Raw genomic sequence first — 20,765 nt, forward strand, 5'->3', positions numbered from 1 at the left:
AAATTCTTCAAGGGGCTGGCAGAGCGGGGAGCAAGGGAGCGCTGGGGGGGAAGGGGTGGGGGTGGTAGGGGGAGGGCAGGTGAGTGCGAGGAGTTGTGGGGGCCCAGGGAGGGAGGCCAAGCGGCTATCGGTTTTTAGTCACAGGATACTCAACCCGACCCCCTCCATCCCCCCTCAGCCAGCAGATTGGAGGGGCTGAGCGGGGAGGGAGGGAGCGCTGAGCAGGGAGGTGGGAGGTGGGAGGCCGAGGAGGAGGGGGGGAGGAGGAGGAGGGAGGGGGAGGCAGTGAAGAAAAACACTTGGACTGAAGAGTCGAGAACTGTTTCCACGAAGGCCTAGAACCGCCTACCGTACAAAGAATCCTGATCAGAAAGTATACGAATGGCCCACGGAAGCCACCAAATTGACTTTCAGGTTTTTACACGACCTCTGACAAAAGTTCCCCGAAGGGCCTGAAGCTGTATCCAGGTGCGTGTTACAGGAGAAGAATAACCTGGATGCCTGCTGTGCGGTTCTCTCCCTCCCTCCCTCTCTATCTCTCTTGTTCGAGGTATCTTCGCCGTGAAGGAGACATGAATTTTCCCGATGATTCTGGAATTTCTGGTCTACGCAATCACATGACTTCTCTCAGCTTGGACTTGCAGTCACAGAATGTTTACCGCCATCGAAGAGAAGGAAATAGAATGAATGGAAGTAGGACTCTAAGGCACAGCATTAGTGACGGACAACTTCAAGGTGGTCAGTCCAGTAATGAACTATTCCAGCCAGAGCCACAGATGGCACCAGCGCAAGTTCCTCGAGGCCTCAGTGTCTCTGGAACGTCCAGTCCATCTGGTGCTTCAAATTCAGCAGCACATCTTGGATTTCACTTAGGCAGCGAAGGAACATCTAACCTTTCTCAACAAACTCCAAGATTTAATCCCATGATGGTAACTTTAGCCCCAAATATCCAGACTGGTGGTAATACGCCTACATCTTTGCATGCACATGGTATACGTAACAGTCCACAGGGCAATTTTATCTCCATCAGGCCCTACATTACAACTCCTAGTGGTACAACTCGAGAGACACAACAGCATCTGGCTGGGTACTGCAGTTTAATCCTATGAACGCTCAGTGAGTTTATCAACCCTCACAGCCTGGTCCCTGGACTACATACCCTGCATCTGCTCCTCTGCCACACACCTCAGCCCAGCAGCCCAATCGGCAAGGCCACCGGACCTCTCATGTCTACATGCCCAGCAGTTCACCTGCTGCTCCACAGCCACCAAGTCACTCATCTGGTAGCTCGCTGTCTTCTGCCCATAGCCAATAGAACATTCAGAATACTTCAACAGGACCTTGAAAAATCCAGGTTGAAATCAAACTTGAACCCCCACAAAGAAACGTTCTGCAAAATTATGTTCTTCTGGACCTCGAACCTCCAGCAGTTCCTCTTTGGTCAACAGCCAGATCTTAAATAGAAACCAGCCCACTGTTTACAGAGCTGCTACTCCCCCAGATACTGATGAGGCAAAGTCCCGTAGTCAACCTAAGGCCTATATTTCAGCTAATGCCACCACAGGCCATGCGGAATCGGCCCACCTGAAGGGGCAAAACCCACAGAGGGACCAGCAAGACCTCCCAGGCAGGGCCATTGCCTTCCTGCTTTTGTGCTTCTGTAAAATGGCTTGCTTCTAGGAAAATGAAACTTACCCCTAAAATTCCATTGGTTCCCAAAAGTTCACTCCTGATTGGTCCATTTCTAACACCTCATTTGCATATGATGCAAACTTAATTGAAACCTAAAACCCTACAAAAGCCTGTGTAAACCTACAGACGGGGTCCAGAGCTTGGAGTGTTAACTCCTCTGGGCCCGCTGGCATAATAAACCTGAGTTCTCCAATCCTCCGAGTGTTGCTTGGTCTCTTGATGGGATTCAGGTTGCTGTAACACACCCTCTTTACATCCACAAACTCTGGAGATCTGCTACTGCCAGGAATATGTCTGGCAAGTGAGCGTGGGTCCTGCCTTTATTCACCAACACCTTCGCAAAAGTTGAGCATAGGCAATAACTCTGTAACTTCTCCTTGAGTGGTGGTCATTCAGCCTAATACAAATATACATTCAAAATAACAGTTTCTCCCACAAAACCCCCTGCAGTGTCACCAGGGGTGGTGTCCCCCACCTTTGAACTTACAGATCTTCTAAACCATCCTGATGATTGTGTAGAGACAAAATATTGAGCACCTCACAGACCCTACTTCAGCACACGTGGATAGAATAAGTGAAGCGCGGAAGCTGCGTGTGAGATCCGAGTCTGCTGCCTACACACACGCTCTACTGGTGCATCAGGAGGCCAGAAGGGAGCGACTTCAAGGAGAACTTGAGGTTCAAAGTGAAAAACTGGATGAACTAAAATCAGAGGTCAGTGAAATGGAAAATAATCTAGCTCAAAGGCGTCTGAAAAGATCAAATTCCGTATCCCAAACACCTTCACTTGAAGGAACGCAGCAGTTGAGAAGTTATAACAGAAAACTCCAGATTGACATTGACTGCTTAACTGAAGAAATTGATCTTTTTCAAGCCTGAGGACCACATTTTAATCCCAGCATCATTCATAACTTTTATGGCAATATTGGATTTGTAGGTCCTGTGCCACCAAAACCCAGAGATCAAAGGTCCACCATCAAAACACCAAAGCCTCAAGACACAGAAGATGATGAGGAGCTCAGTGGAACTGCACTGCAGGTACTTCTTTGAACCATCCAGCCTTGACCCGTTGTGAGCAGTGTGAGATGCCAAGGCATTTCTGAGCCAAGAGGCCCTGAATCTTCTCTGAAACCACATTGAAGTTCAAGAAACTAGTCTGTCATCAGGGGAAAGTTTCACTGCCACATAGGATTTTGTCAGATTGAAGGTGTGACAAGATGGTGTTGTGCTAATGTTAAATGTCAGCCCACAGAGCTAACAAAACCTCAGTCTAATGTTATGGGCAGTTGAAATTCATCACATGAAAGGTAATCTGCTGAAAGACTTGGCTGCCGGCTGCCTAACCATGTACAGTGTTACCATCAGCCCGTTATGGATGATTCTCAATATGTTAATGCCTAGGTGTTCCCAGTTCCTTTTCCCCGCATGTCACTACTGAATTTTGACAGGAGGAAAGAGTAAAACGATGGCTCTTTTTTTTTTTAAAGCTTTAGTGAAACACTACAAACATGAAGGAAAGGAACAAGGAACAAGGTTTGCTGCTGCTTGGTGCCAATGGACAGGGGAGGAACGTCACGGATCTGTGGTGCTCTCGGCCTTGTCTTTGTCTTCCCTGAAAACAGCTCCACCCCGCGAAGCCGGGCTCTAGGGTCTAGGGATGAAGAGCAAGCAGCACGCGCCGTCCGTACAGGCTCGGAGTGAGGTTCCCACAGCCTCTCCTGCTGTGCAGCTATCTCAAGTCTGCTTCAAGTGGTTTCTTTTCTTCCTTATTATTTCCTTTTATTTCTGTGTGTGTAGTGTCATAGTCTTCTGTTAACTAATCCTCTTTTTTCCTTTTAGTGATTAAGCACGATCATGTCCCTTTTTAAGCCTTACCTGAAGGAAGCAATGCCTTAAAGTAAAAAGGCATCAATGAAACGAAGCTTTGCACAGCACAGCTTTCCTCTGCTTACCCGTACTTTGCCCTCATGAGTGCCGGTGTTCTAGGAAGACACGCAGGTGCTGCACGGTGAACTGCAGAAAATACTGCAAGACTTACGTCTGTAGGTCACACTACATGCTGACTTCAGTGGTGGGTGACACAACACAGGGTTTTATCTTCCACAGGGAAGCTTAAAACAAAAGGTATTTTTAACCCACTGACAGCAGCAAGGTCAAGCTTGCTTTATCTGCCTGGTGTCCCACAGGCCTTTCACAAGAGATTTCTGTTGGGGAAGTACAGTTTCAAAACCAGCAACACAGCAGAACCCACAGCCCTTTTTTGGAGAGAAGTTTGACTGCTTTACTGTAGGGGCAGTCTGTTTCTAAACCTGACTTGGTGGCAGTATCGTGGGTATTTATAAAACAAGGCTAGTCATATTTAGGACAACTGAAGAAAAGCTGGAAAAAAAGAAAACAAGCAAACTTGAACACTGAAGCAGCCTCAAGCATCTCTTTATTTTGATGATAAATTTTTATAAGGAAAATAAATATTCAGATGATCAGGAATGTGTATCACTAAATGAAATCAAGAAAAAGAAATAACAGCATGCATTTAAAACAGAATTTTGAAATTATTTATCAGTGCTTAGAAAGGGGCTAAGGAAGTGCTGAAATGTAGCAAAAGACAGGAGATAATGTGGACTGTCACCCACTGTAAATGTTTGCAAATGAATGTTTTTTAAATAAACAGGATTATTACGGGCGATTCTATATGAATGTCAAAGCCTTAACTTTGCATCTTGTATATGGGAAGAAATATGACAATCCTTATTAATTAGACAATAAACCCAAAGACCTTACATTTGATACATTTTGTTTTTAAAGTAGGCCTTGTTTTTCAGCTTCATCTGCAGTTCTATGTGAAGACTGGTAAATCAGTTTTTACTTGTTTTATTAATAAAACGTAATTTGGAAAAAAAATTCTTCAAAGCCTGATCTAATGAGCTCCAATTTTTACCAAATTTTTAAAAATCAATTTTTGCCCTATTTGACTTTGAGGTAGGTAGAACTGAGATGGACTTGGGATTCCTGGCCCCTGGTGGACACACACTTCCAGTCAGTTATTCAGTTAAACGCTAACCTATGTCCCTGTGAGAAGGAATTTTGCAGATGTAATTAAGGTCCCAATCAGTTGACCTTAAGTTAGAGATTACCCTTGGTGGGCCTGACCTAAACAGGCAAGCCCTTGAAAGGGACAGGACTCTTCTAGGAGAATGAGATTCAAATTGTGAGAGGATTTAGTATGAGAAAGATTTTCCACTGCTGGTTTTGAAGATGGAAGGGACCAAGTGACAGGGAATGTGAGTGACCTTTGGAGCTGAGTGGCCCTGTGACAACCAGTGAGGAAATGGTTGTCACCAAGTCCAAGTTTGTACTGCCCACCACACGACAAGACAGTAAGTTAAGGGACAGATTGTTGGGGCAAGGATTGACAACTTTACTCAGAAAGCCAGCAGACTGAGAAGATGGGGAGCTAGTGTCCCAAAGAACCATCTTACTCAAGACAGAATTTAGGCTCCTTTTATATTAAAAAGGGGAAGGAGTGTGGTTGGTGGTTGCAAACTTCCTGGTGTTGGAATCCTTTGTTCTTTAAGCTGTCCATGTAGGTCAGGTCACGGTGTTTCTGTGAGCCTCCAACAAAACAAGTGTTATTATCTGTTCTGCAACTTTTTATTTCTCTATGAATGGAAAACTGTTTTACCTTTAAAGGTCAGAGCCTTGAGAACGGGCTGTCCTATACATTTCATGCTCTAGGCAACATTCTTTTACAAAAGGTGCAGAGCCAGCAGGACTGAGCCCAGGAGACAGAGCCCAGGGTCAGAGCCAAAGGAACAGAGCTAATATGGAGTCAGGTTTGTTTTTCCCCATTAGGTGGTGACCTCAGTTCTAAAACCACAAGGAACTAAGTTCTGCCATAACTAGGTGAGTCTGGAAGGAGACCCTGAGCTCCAGGTGAGAGTGCAGCTGGCCAACACACTCCTGTTAGCCTTGTGGGATGCTGAGCAGAGATGCTCCAGTCATGTTGTGCCAGACCGTGACCTCCAGAACTGTGAGCTGATAAACGAGAGTTAAGTCACAAATTTGTGATTTGTTACGCAGCAATAGACAACTAATACAAACCCCATGAATGTGACCCCCCTTCCAATAGACATTATTCCAGCTTCCCAAATGTTTCCTCTCTGTCCCCTCACATACAGGTGCATTAGACCCAGGATGAGCCGCTTGCATCTTGTCCCAGCATCTTGTCTGGTTGGCACTCCTTCCCTCCCAGAGTACTAAGCTCGGATGATGATTTATATGGTCACCTCAATCAGAGGTCACCTCCCTCACGGTCTCCTGGACAGGATTTCCCAAAATTTTGCCCAACCAACAAGTGAATGCCAGATTGTGGTCAAACTGAGGTATCTTGGGAAAAAAATCAAGAAAAAGTATAAAATTGCTTATTGCTCTTATTAATCTCACAGGTTTAGACTATGTGGTCAGAACTGGCTGTGGATTAAGCTACTTGAGCCAAATAGAGAAGCTATATTTCTCAAAAATAAATGTGCCATGGCAGAATTTTTGAGACTTTTTTGTGACTTGAAAGATGTGTGCTAACAGTTGCCTTGAAAGTGATACTGATCACAACGACTGACACTTATGTGGTACTTACTAGGTTTTGGCCACTATTCTGAGTACTTTTACCTACATTAGCTTATTAAATGTCACAGCAACCCCATGAGTGGTACTGTTGACATCTTCAGGTGACATAAAGAGACTGAGTTACTGAAATATTAATTAACAAGCCCAGGGTAACACAGTTAGCAGCTGGAGAAAAGAACACCCAAAGCCAGGCTGTGTGCCTCCACCCAACACTCAGCACCTCCAAGTCTTGGGGGTCAAGAATATTTAAGCCACATATTCCATATGGTAGCCAATGTGCAAACTCTAATGTGTGGTGGTCATCATCATATGTGTGAAAAGCAGATTCTCAGAACCCTTTGGACACAACAGGTTTGTGGTGATGCTCAGTAGCCTATTTTAAAAAATTTTTAAAAATTATGCAATTTTTAAAGGTTGCTTTCCATTTACAGTTATTACAACATATTGACTACATACATGTTGTACAATATACCCTTGAGCCTGTCTTATACCCAATGGTCTGTACCTCCCACTTCTCTCTCCACTGCTAATTACTAGCTTATTCTCTGTCTGTGAGTCTGCTTCTTTTTTGTTTCATTCACTAGTTTGTTTTATTTTTTAGATTCCACATGTTAGTGATATCATACTGTATTTGTCTTTCTCTGTCTGGCTTATTTCACTTAGCATAATTCCCTCCAAGTCTGTCCATGTTGCTGCAAATAGCAAAATTTCATTCTTTTTTATGGCTGAGTACTATTCCATTGTGTATGCGTATGTATATCTATATAAATATCTATATATATACACATATAGATATCACATCTTCTTTATGCATTTATCTGTTGATGGACATTTAGGTTGTTTCCGTGTCTTGGTAATTGTAAACAATACCACTGTGAACATTGGGATACGTGTATCTTTTCAAATTGTGTTTTTGTTTTTTTTCAGATACAGTATTGCTGGGTCATACGGCAGTTCTATTTTTAGGTTTTTGAGAAACTTCCACACTGTTTTCCACAGTGGTTGCACCAATTTACATTCCTACCAGCAGTGTATGAGAGTTTCCTTTTCCCCCTAGACTCTCCAACATCTGTTATTTGTGCTCTTTTTGATGATAGCTGTTCTGGCAGGTGTGAGGTGCTATCTCACTGTGGTTTCGATTTGCATTTTCCTGATGATCAGCGATGTTGGGCATCTTTTCATGTGCCTGTTGACCATTTGCATTTCCTCTTCGGAAAAATGCCTGTTCAGTTCTCCCGCCCATTTTTAAATTGGGTTGTTTGTGTTTTTGCTGTTCAGTTGCATGAGCTGTTTGTCTAGACTGGATGTTAGTCCCTTATGGGTCAGACGTTTGCCAGTGTCTTTTCCCATTCAGGGGCTGTCTTTTCACTTTGCTGCGGTTTCCTCTGCTGTGCAAAAGCATAGCCCGCTTTCTGAGTCAGCTGATTCTTTTTGGGGAGTTCGTGGGATACAATATGAAACAAAGCTACTTACTCTGTACTGTGACCCTGCTGACTTGAAGGCTGGATCTTTGTTCTTCAGAGATCAAAAGATGAACAAGGAAATGCCTGATGAAGACCAGAGTCTGGGTAGGTAGCTTAGGGCTAAGGAAATGACTGCAGGAAGGTGGGACAGTTTTTATTGGAACATTCCTGGGGTGACTTCAATAAATGAATCCTTGGTCAATAACCAATCTCCACTTCCTGTGCCTACCCAGTTCTTGTTGAAAGTGCACAAGAGACGCAGAATGTGTGGGAAAATGTGTATCAAAAATATAGTTTGATAGATTTATTGTTGGAATAGGAGGAATTCTTATTAAAGGGACATCACTGGACCGTTTGAATTTTGTTCCCCCATCCTCCTACGCAGAGTTGTATGTCCTGTTGTCACAATTTTACTTCTATGACAGGATGCTGGAAGACAGAGTTGTGTGGAACTCCAGTTCCTCTCACATTGTCAGGACATTATTTATTACAGGGTTTCTCAAATTCGGGAAAGCCTCAGAATCACTGGAGGACTTAAAAACAGATTGCTGGACCCCACAGCAATTTCCAGTTCAGTAAATGGGAGGTGAATTTGCCGTTCTAAGAAGTTCCCAGGTGATGCTAATGCTGTTGGTCAGGGGATCTCAAGCCAGATGCTGCAGAAATTAGAGTTGAAAAGCTTTGCTGCCTTCTCAGGGCTGGCATGCTTCCTCCTTATTAATAATGGGAACTATGCAACTGTGTTTGTCTTTTCACTTTTATTGCCAGGAGCTAAATTTCTGGTTCCACTTTCCTACCTATGAAGGCTTCTGCAGTGACCCCTCAAAATTCACGTTCACTCAGAATCTAAGAATGGGATGATACTGCAAATAGTCTTTGCAGATATAATTGGTTAAGTATCTTAAGGGGAAACCATCCTGTGGGGGGAGGGTATAGCTCAGTGGCAGAGTGCATGCTTAGCATGCATGAGGTCCTGGGTTCAATTCCCAGTACCTCCTCTAAAAACAAACAAACAACAAACAAACAAACACACAAAAAACAAACAAACAAAACTAATTACCTCCCCACACCCCCCAAAAAAGCAAAAAACAAATTCAAAAAAGGAAAAAAAAAATGAAATCACCCTAGATTTAGGGTGGGCCCTAAGCCCAATGAGTGGCGGCCTTGTAAGAAGAGGAGAGGACACACACAGAAGAGATGGCCACGTCGAGGCAGAGGTGTCAGTGACTCAGCCACAATCCAGGGAACTCCTGGAGCCACAGGAAGGCAGAAGAGGAGAGAAAGTGCTCTTCTGTGGAGATTTTGGAGGAAGCATGGCCCTTCTGATACCACGTTTCAGACTTCTGGCCTCCAGGATTTTGAGAGAATTAATTTCTGTTGTTTTAAGCCACCTGGTTTGTAATTTCTTTCTCTCTCTCTCTCTCTCTCTCTCGGTCTTTATCTCTATTTACATATATGTATGCATTTGTGTTTGTGTACATGTACTTTCAATATATTTATTTGACACTGTCAACAAACACTTAATCAATAGTCCATCTAAAAGATATGGGGTGTTTTATTCAAGCCAACCTGAGCACTGTGACCCGGTGACGGTTCTTCAGAAACTCTGAAGGTTGCTCTGCTTGTTAGAAGTTGAAGGCACAGTCATACACATTTTTTTAAACATATTTTTTATTGAGTTATAGTCATTTTACAATGTTGTGCAAATTCCAGTGTAGAGCACGATTTTTCAGTTATACATGAACATACATACATTCATTGTCACATTCTCTTTCGCTGTGAGCTACCTCAAGATCCTGTATAGATAAACAATCTTGTTTATCTATTCTACATTGTGAAATCCCAGTACCTTCCCACCCCCCCATCCCCCTTGGCAACCACAAGTTTGTATTCTATGTCTGTGAGTCTGTTTCTGTTTTGTATTTATGGTTTTTTTTTTTTTAGATTCCACATAGGAGCGATCTCATATGGTATTTTTCTTTCTCTTTCTGGCTGACTTCACTTAGAATGACATTCTCCAGGGACATCCATGTTGCTGCAAACAGCGTTATGCTGTCGGTTTTTATGGCTGAATAGTATTCCATTGTATAAATATACTACATCTTCTTTATCCAGTCATCTGTTGATGGACATTTAGGCTGTTTCCATGTCTTGACTGTTGTAAATAGTGCTGCTATGAACACTGGGGTGCAGGTGTCATTTTGAAGCAGGGTTCCTTCTGGATATATGCCCAGGAGTGAGATTCCTGGGAATCACACACATTTTTGAGACAAAAGATCGTACATCAAACTGACACGTGGACACACTGACATTTTACCCAAAGTTCACCAAAGGTACTTAGTCCAGATCCGCACATACAAAGGGAGCAGCAGGTCACCATGCGCCCTTACAGAACCGAGGAAGGAAAAAGCAGTCTTCTAAGGAGTGATGCTGCTGGCGTCAGAAGAGCGAAACAACAGAAGACCGGATCGTTGCCGTCCTGCCGCACCCCCGCCCTCGAGGGGCTGGTTAATGTGCCGTGTACCTTGCGCGCTAGGGGGAGTCCAGTACGGGCAGGGGGTATGTTATGCTTCCATGCTCTTGTCTTGCCTTAAAGCACAGATTCTGTTCCATGAGAGCCACTTCAGAGAGGCTGAAGACAGCATGCTGCCTCACTCCTGAACACTCCGTGTTTTCAGAGAACAATGGAGACGTATCTAAAAAAGCAGCAACAGCACATCTGTCTGGAATGACTGAGCGTCAGAATAGTTAACAACAAAGACGGATTACCACTTACGGCCGCAGTGGGACGCCTACTAGGAAAGGAATACCAGTTTGGAGAGAAAAATTCTGGTAGAATCTACCTTAACCAAGTGACCAAGGGTAACGTCACCTGAACTGGGAGAAACTGACTCCGTGTGCCTCTTGACATGAGCCACCTGTAGCAGACAAGACACCGCTGTGATAGCATTCCTTCTAAACCTTAACTGTGAGACAACGTAAGACAAACCAGCGTTGAGGGACACTCTACAAAATAATTGTAATTTCAAAGAACTGTAATTTAAGTATGACAAGGTCCTGAGAGACAAAGGCTGAAGAATGGCTCCAGATTAATAGAAACTAAAGGGACGAGAAACAATGTGTTTATTGTTCTGGATTTGATCAAAGCAGGAAAACAAGAGTCACAAGAAGGACACTATTGGGACAACTGACAGCAGTGGACGATGTTCTGTGGACGAGGTAATAGCATTGTGCTGAGATTAAATTTTCTGGTTTTGATGATTATATTGTGGTTATGTAAGAGAATGCTTTTATTCTTAGGAAATTCTTACCACTTTAAAACGTTAATTGTAATGTATATTTTCTTTTTCACCTATTAAAATTTTTATTGCTTTCCATTTTGTCCTTTCACACTTTTCATATAAAAATGGAAAATTGTGACACTGTTGTGGGCTGAACTATGTCCCTCCAAATTCTATACGCCCCCAGGACCGCAGAAGAAGACTGTACTTGGAGGTAGGGTGTTCAAAAGGCAATTAAGTTAGGCTGAGGTCACTAGGGTGGCCCTACTCCGATATAATTGGTATCTTTACAGGAAAAAGATGACGACACAGATCAGCAGATTGGGAGGCCCACGTGAGAGAAGATGAAAAGGGAAGGGTGGCTGTCTGCAAGCCAAGGAGAGACCTCAGGAGATCGAGTCCTGCCCACACCTGGACTCAGACTACCAGCCGCCAGGAATGTGAGGGATGAATCTGTGCTGCTGAAATGCCCGGTATGCGATATTTTGCTGTGGCCCCCTAGTCAGCTAATACAGACTTATGCAGTAGGATTTACGAAGGTATGTGCAGAGTTTAAGTAATCGTCATCATCATCATCATCAACAACCACGTTCCTGTGTTGACTGCTGAAATTAAGAATTAGGATATTGCCAGTGGTCGAGAAGCCCTTTTGCCCCTCCTTACTGGAACCCCCTGCAGAAGTAGCAGTGACACCGACCTTGTTCTGCCATCTGTGTATGTAGCAAAAAAAAAATTGCTTTGACATCTGAACAGCAAGCATAAAGCTAACTTCCAAGGGAAAGTCAGTGTTGCCAGTGTTACGTAAACGCTCTCGGGGAAGACCAGCCGTAGAGAATGGAAGTAACTTGGTTTTAGTTTTAGGCCAGGAAGACTCTTGGGAGATGGGGGTCTCGGGGCATTTTCAGCCCTGAGATGTGGGCCGGGCCTGGGTGTCTGGCAAGAGCATGGGCAGAGGAAGCGAGTGTCTCTGAAATTGCTTCTCTAAGCTTCCCGTGGTTGATGTCCGACTCTCAGGCACACATCGAACAGAACTCTGTGGGTGAAACGAACGTGCCCGGGTGGACGCGGCAGGGGCGTCAGAACTGTCGTGCGCCCTGGTCAGACAAACCAAGCGTCGGCAAGAGTCTGTGCCACGTTCGCCTGGCGGAGCTCCCCGGTTAAGAAGATGACCGCGGCGGGGATTGTGGCGATGGGAGCTCTTTCCTCTAGGCCGTGCTGCTCCGGTGTGGCTTGGCTGCTGCCTGTCTGGGGCTCTGCTGCTGTCCGCGGGCGTCCCCTCCCGTCACGTGGGGGTCCCCTTGTCCATTGTTGCACCTCTTCCTTCCCGCACCCCGTGTCTTTTTTCCTGGTTGAGACTCTCATTTTGGTTGAGCATAGTCTTCGGTAGGTTCTGGGAGAAGTGTGCACGGCACTTGTGTGTCTGAAAATACCACTGCTCTTCCCTTCTATTTGGGCGGTGGTTTGGCTGGACACAGCAGTCAGGGTGCCGTCTTCACGCGGCTTTGGAGGCACGGCCCCTTTGCCTTCCAAGTGCTGACAAGCCTGGCCCGTTCGGACTCACATCTCGTGGACGTGACCTGTCTTTTCTCCTTGAAAGCTTCGTGGAATCTTCTCTTTGGCCTGGGTGGTGAAATTCCAAATGCAATGCCTTCATGTGGGACTATTTCCATCCACGGTGCTTGGCACCCTTTCAATCTGGAAACTCAGGTCCCTGAGTAGGAGAAATTTTCTTAAATTATGTATTTGGTTTTTTCCCTTTCAGAACCTTGTTACGCAGATCGTGGCCTCATCCTGTGTTTTTCTCTTATTTTCATTCATCTGTTTTCCGTTTGTTTTTTTGTTTTACTTTCTAGGTGACTTCCTCAATTTTTTTCAGCAAAGCAACATGCTGAGTTTTTCATTTCTACAAGTATTTAAAACTCTCTGAACATTTGTTCTCAATAGCATTTTGTTATTGATTCTCTCATCTTTTGAGGATATCAGTCAGCACTTCCGCTTCTTGAAGTTTTCTTCTTGTGTAGTTTGTGCCTACTTCAGGTTGCTTTTATATGCCCGTTCTCCTGTTGCTTCTCGTCTCATCATTTAGGGGAGAGGCTCTAGCCGCCCCCCATCGTTGTTGACGGAGGACAACGGCACAGACCCTCTAATTCCAGGCGCGCACAGCCGGCCCGGAAGGAGGACTGCATCTCCCAGATGCCCTTGCAGCTGCTTGGGTCACGCGACGTTGTTCTGCACCATGGGCTGCGCGCGAGCGTTAGCCCCTCCCCGAGGGCTGAGGTGTGGCCCCTTCACCCGCCTGCTACCTGGAGCACAGGTGAGATGGTGGCCACCTTCAACTACGCAGATGGGGCAGACCCTGAGGATGGGAATTTCAGGATCAGCAGGTTTTAGAGGCGGGGGGGCGGTGGCCCAGTTCTCCACACCCTCTGTCTGTCTCGGGAAAGCTCCTTACCTATTTATTGCATTCATCATGCTTTTTCACTCTCTAGATTTTCGGTGTTTTCACATCTGGGTTTTACTGCTCCTGGAGAGACTGTTCCTCCCCGCATTCTTTTCATATGCAAACCAGCCCATCAGAGCCCACACCCCAGTCACCCCCTTCATCCATACCCTGAGGCACTGTCCCCCTGGCTTCATCACTTCGGGTCAGGTTCCAGGCAACCAGGGAGAGCCCCCGTGCCCCAGAGCTTGCTGAAATTGTCCAAATAGATCATCTTAAACACACTTAGCCCGTCTCACTTGTTCCTTCCAGCAGAAGCCACAGTAAAGGCTCTTGTCCACCCCCCCCCCCCGCCTCCTGGCTGACCCAGGTGCTTCCCTGAGCGGCCCTGGGTGGCTTGACCCCTCCTCGTGGGACCTGTGAGTGAACTGTCTTTTCGATGGCAAACATCTGACTTGTTGTCCTCACCATACCTGGATAATAATAAAACCTACTTTTTGCAATAGTCTTGGGTTGGCTGCCCTTATCACATGAGAAGAATAACTTCTGTGTTGTTTAAGACCCTGTTGTTTTGAGGATAACTGGTATTTTATTTTTGTGTCTTGTTCCCTGTTTACCTGTGGGTAGTGTTGTTGCTGTCTTACAGCTATTTTTCAGCTTTCAGAAATAATGCCTGCTGGTTATGAACATTCAAACGTACAGTAGCAGCCTGTTAAGTTACAAGTTTTGTTTTTCTTTTGACTGCAGTGTTTTCCTGATCCCACCCCGACACTGAGCAAATGGCTCTTCTGGCGCCCAGCTCAGACCCCTGTGCCTCAGCCCTGAATGCGCGAGAAGAACGAGATGAAACACACCCTCGGCGTCAGGCTCCGCCTGCGCGGTGTCCTGTAGGAGTTGGGACACAGGGCAGGTGCGTGGTGAGCGAGAGCCCCTTGTGAGCTGGCTGGTTTGTCGTGCTCCTCACAGGCGCTGGCCCACGCTGACGCCTGGAGCCTCCGACGGTCCGGAGTCCCACGAGCAGCTCCAGTGAGGACAAGGACAGGTCTGTAGAGCTCACCGACTGCTCGCATAATGAGGCTCACTCTTCATCCTTCCCTGTGCGTCCCAGCACGAGCTGGGGATGAGGCAGTGCTTGGCTGAGAATTAGTCACCTCCGAACACACAGTCGTTTTAAAGCTTCCGCTAGAGCCGTGCCACCAGCGGAGGTGGCGAGGTGGACGTTTACTCGATACTTTTTTTTCTCTTAAGGGTAAATATCTGTCTTCAGTGTGTGTGTGGCTGTGTGGACATGTGTGTGCACTGTTTAGACGTGGCCCCCTGGACAATCAGGTGGATAAAGTGAGTGTCTTTTGCAAGTGACCTGAGTCTGGAGATTGTAAAGAGCACCCCTCTGGGAGTGTTCTGTGTGGCTGGAGTCCCCCAGGCCAGCTCCTCCCTGCTGCTCCTCCTCTGGCCTGGGGGGGAAGGGGGTCCAGAGGGTAGGAACTCCGGTGAGTGCAGGTGGGGTTTTCTGAAATGTGGGTAGAAGGGTGGGAGCAGGAGGTTCTTTTGTGAACATGCACAGACTGAGGGCGTGTGTTAAATTCCCTGGGCGTGTTTCACTAAACTATGGGGGAGATCACCTTTGACCCATCATTTAGACTCTTCCGTCTTCTGTGGTAAACGTTCTTCCAGAGAACTTGCTGAGCGCATCCTCCAGCTTGACTAGGTTCTTACAGAAAGAGGGAGTGCCCCCCAGGGGAGCCGGGGGTGGGGTGTGGGTAGCTACCCCAGCTCTGGGCTGGACCCTCCAGTGAGGGTCTCAGGTGCTTTGCAGAGGAGTGAGGTGAACAGGCCCCTGGAAGTCACTGATGAGCACAAGGTTCTCACTGGGTGGGGGGCTACTAGCCATTCTGGCAGCTACCTTGTTTGTGCTCTACTAGAACTGTCTGCATTCTGTTGGTATTATCCATGTTCCACTGCTTCTTGTGCTGCGACCATTTCACGCGGGGTGTCGGCGGAACAGAGAGTCACCTTCTCAAGCCCACGCAGCGTGTCAGTGTGGTCAGGCTGTGCAGCCTTGGGCTCTCCGGGGTGTGCAGAATAAACGGAGGGCACCGGCTGCTGCAGGGCTGATGCGCGTGGGCCGACTTGCAGCCTGCTCTGCTGGCCCAGCTGTGGGCTCTGGGATGTGAGCCAGGGCAAGGCATGCCTCTGACCAGCATGTCTTCCTAACTCATGCAAAGGTCCAGTGCCGACCAGCTGAGGCCCTGGGGACACAGGGCCGGGAGCCGTGGAGGGAAAGGCGGCCCACACTGCGCTGGGCCTGTGCTGTGTGGGTGGCCGACAGTGCTGTGCTCCGGGCCACAGTGCAACAACAAAATACCTGGCCTTCGTCCCCAGGTCCCGGCACAGAGCTGCTGAAATCCTTGGGGTTCCTGAACAGCTGGAGTAGCTTGCTATTCATAAGGAGCCCTTTTCCACCAGTCCTGAGTTCATGATCCAGAGGCGGCTCGGCTGGGGCGCCCAGGCAGCCTCTGGATGGGGCTGGCTCGCCCGGTGGCCCCGGGGACCTGCGGCTGGCGCCTGGAGTGGGGATCTGACTCCAGCTCGGGGTGGTTGGTGTCAGAAGTGAACTAAATTGTTGAACACCCAGCTGGTGCTAGAGAACCAGAGGGCCATGCCCGGGGTAGGGCAGAGGAGAGGGGCCCCCACATGGGGCCAGAAGCACGGTGTGGGCGGGGCCAGCACCAGGCAGGCAGTGGCCGTCGGGCAGCCAACAGTGAACGAAGGTACAGGGCGCTCTGGCCCAACATGGGCAGAGCAGTAGCCCTCTCTGGAATCTGTGGGCGTTGGAAGCATCTCCCTGACGGGTCGTTTTCAAATCTGAGAAGGGTGCTAGGAGGCACGCTCCGTACCGTGATTCACCTTTGGCAGGGACAGGGCAGCACCCACAAATCGAACACACGAATATTTTGTGCAGTGAAGCATATGATTAATCAATGTGCGATAAACAGAAGAAATCTTAGGTTGGGCTTCGGTGCCTCAAACTCAGGCAAAGATCTGGCTTTGGAAATGCCTGGATTTTGGAATTGCTAGTGAGGAAGGTGGACCTCTGTCAGCTGAGGAAGCCCCTCCTAGGGAGGCGGAGGCTGGTGTCTCGCCCAGGACAAGGCTGACCAGCTGAGGCGGGAAGGAGGGGGTGTCTGCAGAGCACAGCGGGGCACTTGCCAGACCTGCCACTGATGAAGGGCGTGCCCAGCAGTTAGCATCTTGTCTGTTTCTGTGAATTGCGTAGACACAGTGACTCAGCAATTCTACTTCACATGGTTGAAATGTGCTTTGTTTTGTTTTGTTTTATCCTTCCATCTCTCCACAAAACAAGCATGCTTGAGCCCAAAGATAAATCACATTGGACCTCTGGCTCTTCAGGGAGCAGTTTCTGTGTTGTGTAATATTTCAGAGCATTTATTAGCAACATTCTTCCTCAATGTATGACTGCCACTGTTTTTAAGTGTTGTTTAACTTTGCCATCAAAGACGTTCATAATGTAAAGCAATCATCAGAAAGTGTGGATTTGCATAATCAGAGTATCTTGCACTGGGATGACGTGGATCCACGTTGGTTAGGAGAAGCCAGTTTCAACTAGTTAATGCACATTATGTTCCTGCTGTATTGGGGATGCCTAGCATCCCACTGGGCAGTGAGAGCCGAGCTGACTGGATGGGCATGGCCTGGGGTAAACAGCAGGACTCAGACAGAAGGATGCTGAAAGGACTGGGTTTGAACGTGGCCAGTAACAACTGTTTGTGATGCTAAAACATTGACACTTCATTTGTAACCTGCAGAGTTACCAAGAATTGCAAACATTTAGAGAAGGCAGGTGCTCAGTGTTTCTTTCTGGTTGTTTATACATTTTTCTCTTTCTTTTTAGTGCATTTTCATGTATGTCTATGTGTTGGTATAATCTCCTTTACATTATGTCATAGGAATCTTCTCATGCCATTACACAGGTTTTATAAACATTTTAATGGCTACATTGTAGTCTTTCACATAAATGAGCCACATATTAACCGCTACTTTAATAATAACATCTTAAATTGATTCTAGGAAAAATTCCTAAATTAATTAACACAGAGAGAAAATTTTGTGCATAAATCTTTTCTACCCTTCCTGGTTATTTCTTTAAGGATAAATTCAGAGAAGTGAGACTCCTGGGTTAGTGGTTATAAACTCATTTTAACATATTTTTTAAATCTCAAAATCATACCAAATAATTTTCCTATCAGCAGTTTCATTACAGGTTTGCCACTGAATATGAATGCACGTATTCATATATATGACAGGTTTTGCTAATTTGAGAGGCAAAAATGAATATCTAGAGGTTTTAATTTGCATTTTTGATTTCTAGCAAGGTGAAATACACTTTCTCTTCTATTAATCCCCTTTAATCGTTTGCTTATGTTCTTGGCCTTGTTAAGCCGTAGGGGTCGTGTCTTCTCTACTCGGCACGTACAAATCACCAACGTTGAGGCGCTAACCTCTGGCCATGTTTGTTACATACTGTTTCCCTGCTTGCTGTCCATAATTTTCAAGGTAAACATTGTTTTATGTTTTCAATACAATCTATGATACCACCTTTATACTTTATAATTCCTTCCATTTATATTAGGTGCATACATTGCTTCCCAACCAGAATGTGGATGAATGTTCACCTTTACTTTCTTCTGCTCTTTGTAAATTTATATTCAGACACTTTATTTTTAAATTCACACACCCTGAGCTGATGGTCGGCAGACCCTGTTTCAAGGCATGTGATTCACTAGTTCATCTGTGCACTCAGTCACCTGTCATCACACAGATACTATTGGTGTGTGTGTATAATTGTGAGGCTCTGTGCTGGGAACTGGAAAAATAGCATTTCCTCTCATGAAAGCATATGGGGCTGAAAAGCAGGACGCCAGGTTCAAGAAGTTCCGCTGTGGCAGAGTGCAGAAAGTTGGCAAGTTGCAGAAGATATTTGCAGGAAGAAATAAAACAACTAACAGTTGGGTAAACAGGATAACTTGAGTTTTGATACCTGCTTGAAGCTTTAGATGGATGGTCAGGGAAGGCCTCTTGGAGGACAGGGCATGGAGGCTGGGTTTTAAGGATGCTAAGATCTGAGGAGAAGGAAGCAGCCCGTGCAAATGCCTTCAGGTAGGTTGGGCTGAATGTGATTAAAGCACAGATGGAGCCCAGAGAGAGAAAGAGAGAGAGAGAGAGGGAGACAGAGAGAGAAAACAGTGGAAGAGGCAGGCAGACTCCTGAAAGCAAGGATGGATTTTGTTCCAGTGGGCAGAGCTGAAGCAGGGGAGAGTGTTGCGTCTTTGTAATACAGACACTTCATCCGCCTCCTGGGCTGAACTCTGCCGGGCGGGAAAACGTGGAGACAGGGAGCCTGTGGCCTCCAGGTGAGCAGTGATGGTGGCTGGATGGTTGGTGGGCGCTGCATGGAAAAGGGGAGTCTGGTTACTGGAGGGGAAGTGGGTAGGAAGGGATAGATTTAGGAGTTTGAGATTTGCAAATGTTAACCACTATATATAAAATTAGATAAACACAAATTTCTACTGTAGAGCACAGGGAATCATATTCAATATTTTGTAATAACCTTTAATGAAAAAGAATGTGAAAACAAATATATGTATAGATGTGCATGACTGGGACATTGTGCTATACACTAGAAATGTAACTAGTAACATTGTAACTGACTTTACTTAAATTTAAAAAAAAAGAAAGGAAGAGGGGAGTCAGTTGCTATTTAGAAACACCTTGAAGGGCGAGCCGTGACTTGGCTGTGGCAGGTGAAGGGAAGGAGGAGGCAAGGATGCGTTTTAGGGTTTTGGCTTGAAACTGGGTACAGGTACTGCTTATTGGGATGGAGGGAAAGCACAAGTGAAGAATCCGGTTTCAGTTTAAGCTTTGAGATACCGAAGTAGTAACTAAGGAGTAGAAATCTGAGCCTGCAGTCTGGGGGAGGATGCTGGGCTGACTATGAATTTGGGAGCATCTGGATGTTATTTAAAGATGCACATAAAAGGGACTGAATGAAGTTAGCAAAGGAGTGACCATAACTAGAAAAGAGGAGTCAGTGGGCTGTTATGGCTCCTGGAAAACTGGAGAGACCCCCACCCAAAGTTAGGTTCTCAAATTGAGAGATATTCTACAAAATAAAGGATTTTTTTTTTTTGCTTCAAAAATACAAGACATAACGAATTGCTCTGGATGAAAGAAGATTAAAAAGACATGACAACAAAATACAACATGTGATTCTGGAGTGATCTGAAGTGGCGAATTTTCTTTCTTATTGTTATGAAAAACATCAGTGGAGTAACTGGTGACATTTTTAAAATATCTGTAGGTTAGAGAATGACACTATCAATGCCATTCTTTGGATTTTGATCTTTTTTTCTGTGTTTATGGAAGGCAGTGTCTTTGTTTTAGGAAGTACAAACTGGAGTATTTTGGAATAAAGGGGTGTCATGTCTATAGCTTAAACTCAAGGAGCTCAGAAAAGTTTATATATACACGCATACATGTAGCAAAGGTATTAAAATGCTAATATTTTGTAACATGGATATAGTATACACGAGAATTCCTTGTACTATTTTGCAATCTTTCTTCAAGTTTGAATTTAATAAAACTTTAAAAATAAAAATAATTTTTTTAAAGTTAGGTTCTGATGTCAAGACTGATGATGCCACACACACAGCAAGAGGATGTGAAAAGGTTTGTTATTTATGACACAGAGGAAAACTTTTCCTCTAGCCTCTTATATGCGGTCAAGAGGGGCTGTGAATTAAGCCAACAGAAGACAGATTACCAGGAGAAAGGGCACACAGTTTTTATGAATATTTATGTGTGTAAGAGTTCATAGAAAAGAAAACTGAAAGAAGTGGTTAGACTCAGAAGCTTATAAACTGTTTTAACAAAGAAAAGGGGAGTTGGGCTTCAAGGGACAGCAAATTGTGGGGAGTATATGGCAGAACTGATGGGCGACGAGGGCTATTTCAGCAAGAGCTGTTCATGCAAGTGCATTTCTCGTCCTCCCTGTCTCAGGCGGTGAGTGGTCTTTCCCTGATGATGATGGGGGGGAGCACCTTTCGCAAGGCGAAACTTACTCCCTGCTTCTAGGTAGATTAGGGAAGGACAGAGGACGCTTTCTGCATCCGCTGTGTCGCAGCTGCCCTCAGCTATGCCAAAGCAGCGTGACTGGGCGGCATGTCTTCATCCCCTGCACTTGCCTGC

General features: G+C 45.8%; 1 pseudogene; it reads left to right on the forward strand.

Moving 5' to 3' along the window:
• Nucleotides 1–381: 381 nt before the first annotated feature.
• LOC102538715 (TGF-beta-activated kinase 1 and MAP3K7-binding protein 2-like) lies at nt 382–2,795 on the forward strand (annotated as a pseudogene).
• The last annotated feature ends 17,970 nt before the right edge of the window (nt 2,796–20,765 follow it).

The sequence above is a fragment of the Vicugna pacos genome, chromosome 31 (assembly GCF_048564905.1).
Source record: "Vicugna pacos chromosome 31, VicPac4, whole genome shotgun sequence".
NCBI lineage: Eukaryota > Metazoa > Chordata > Mammalia > Artiodactyla > Camelidae > Vicugna > Vicugna pacos.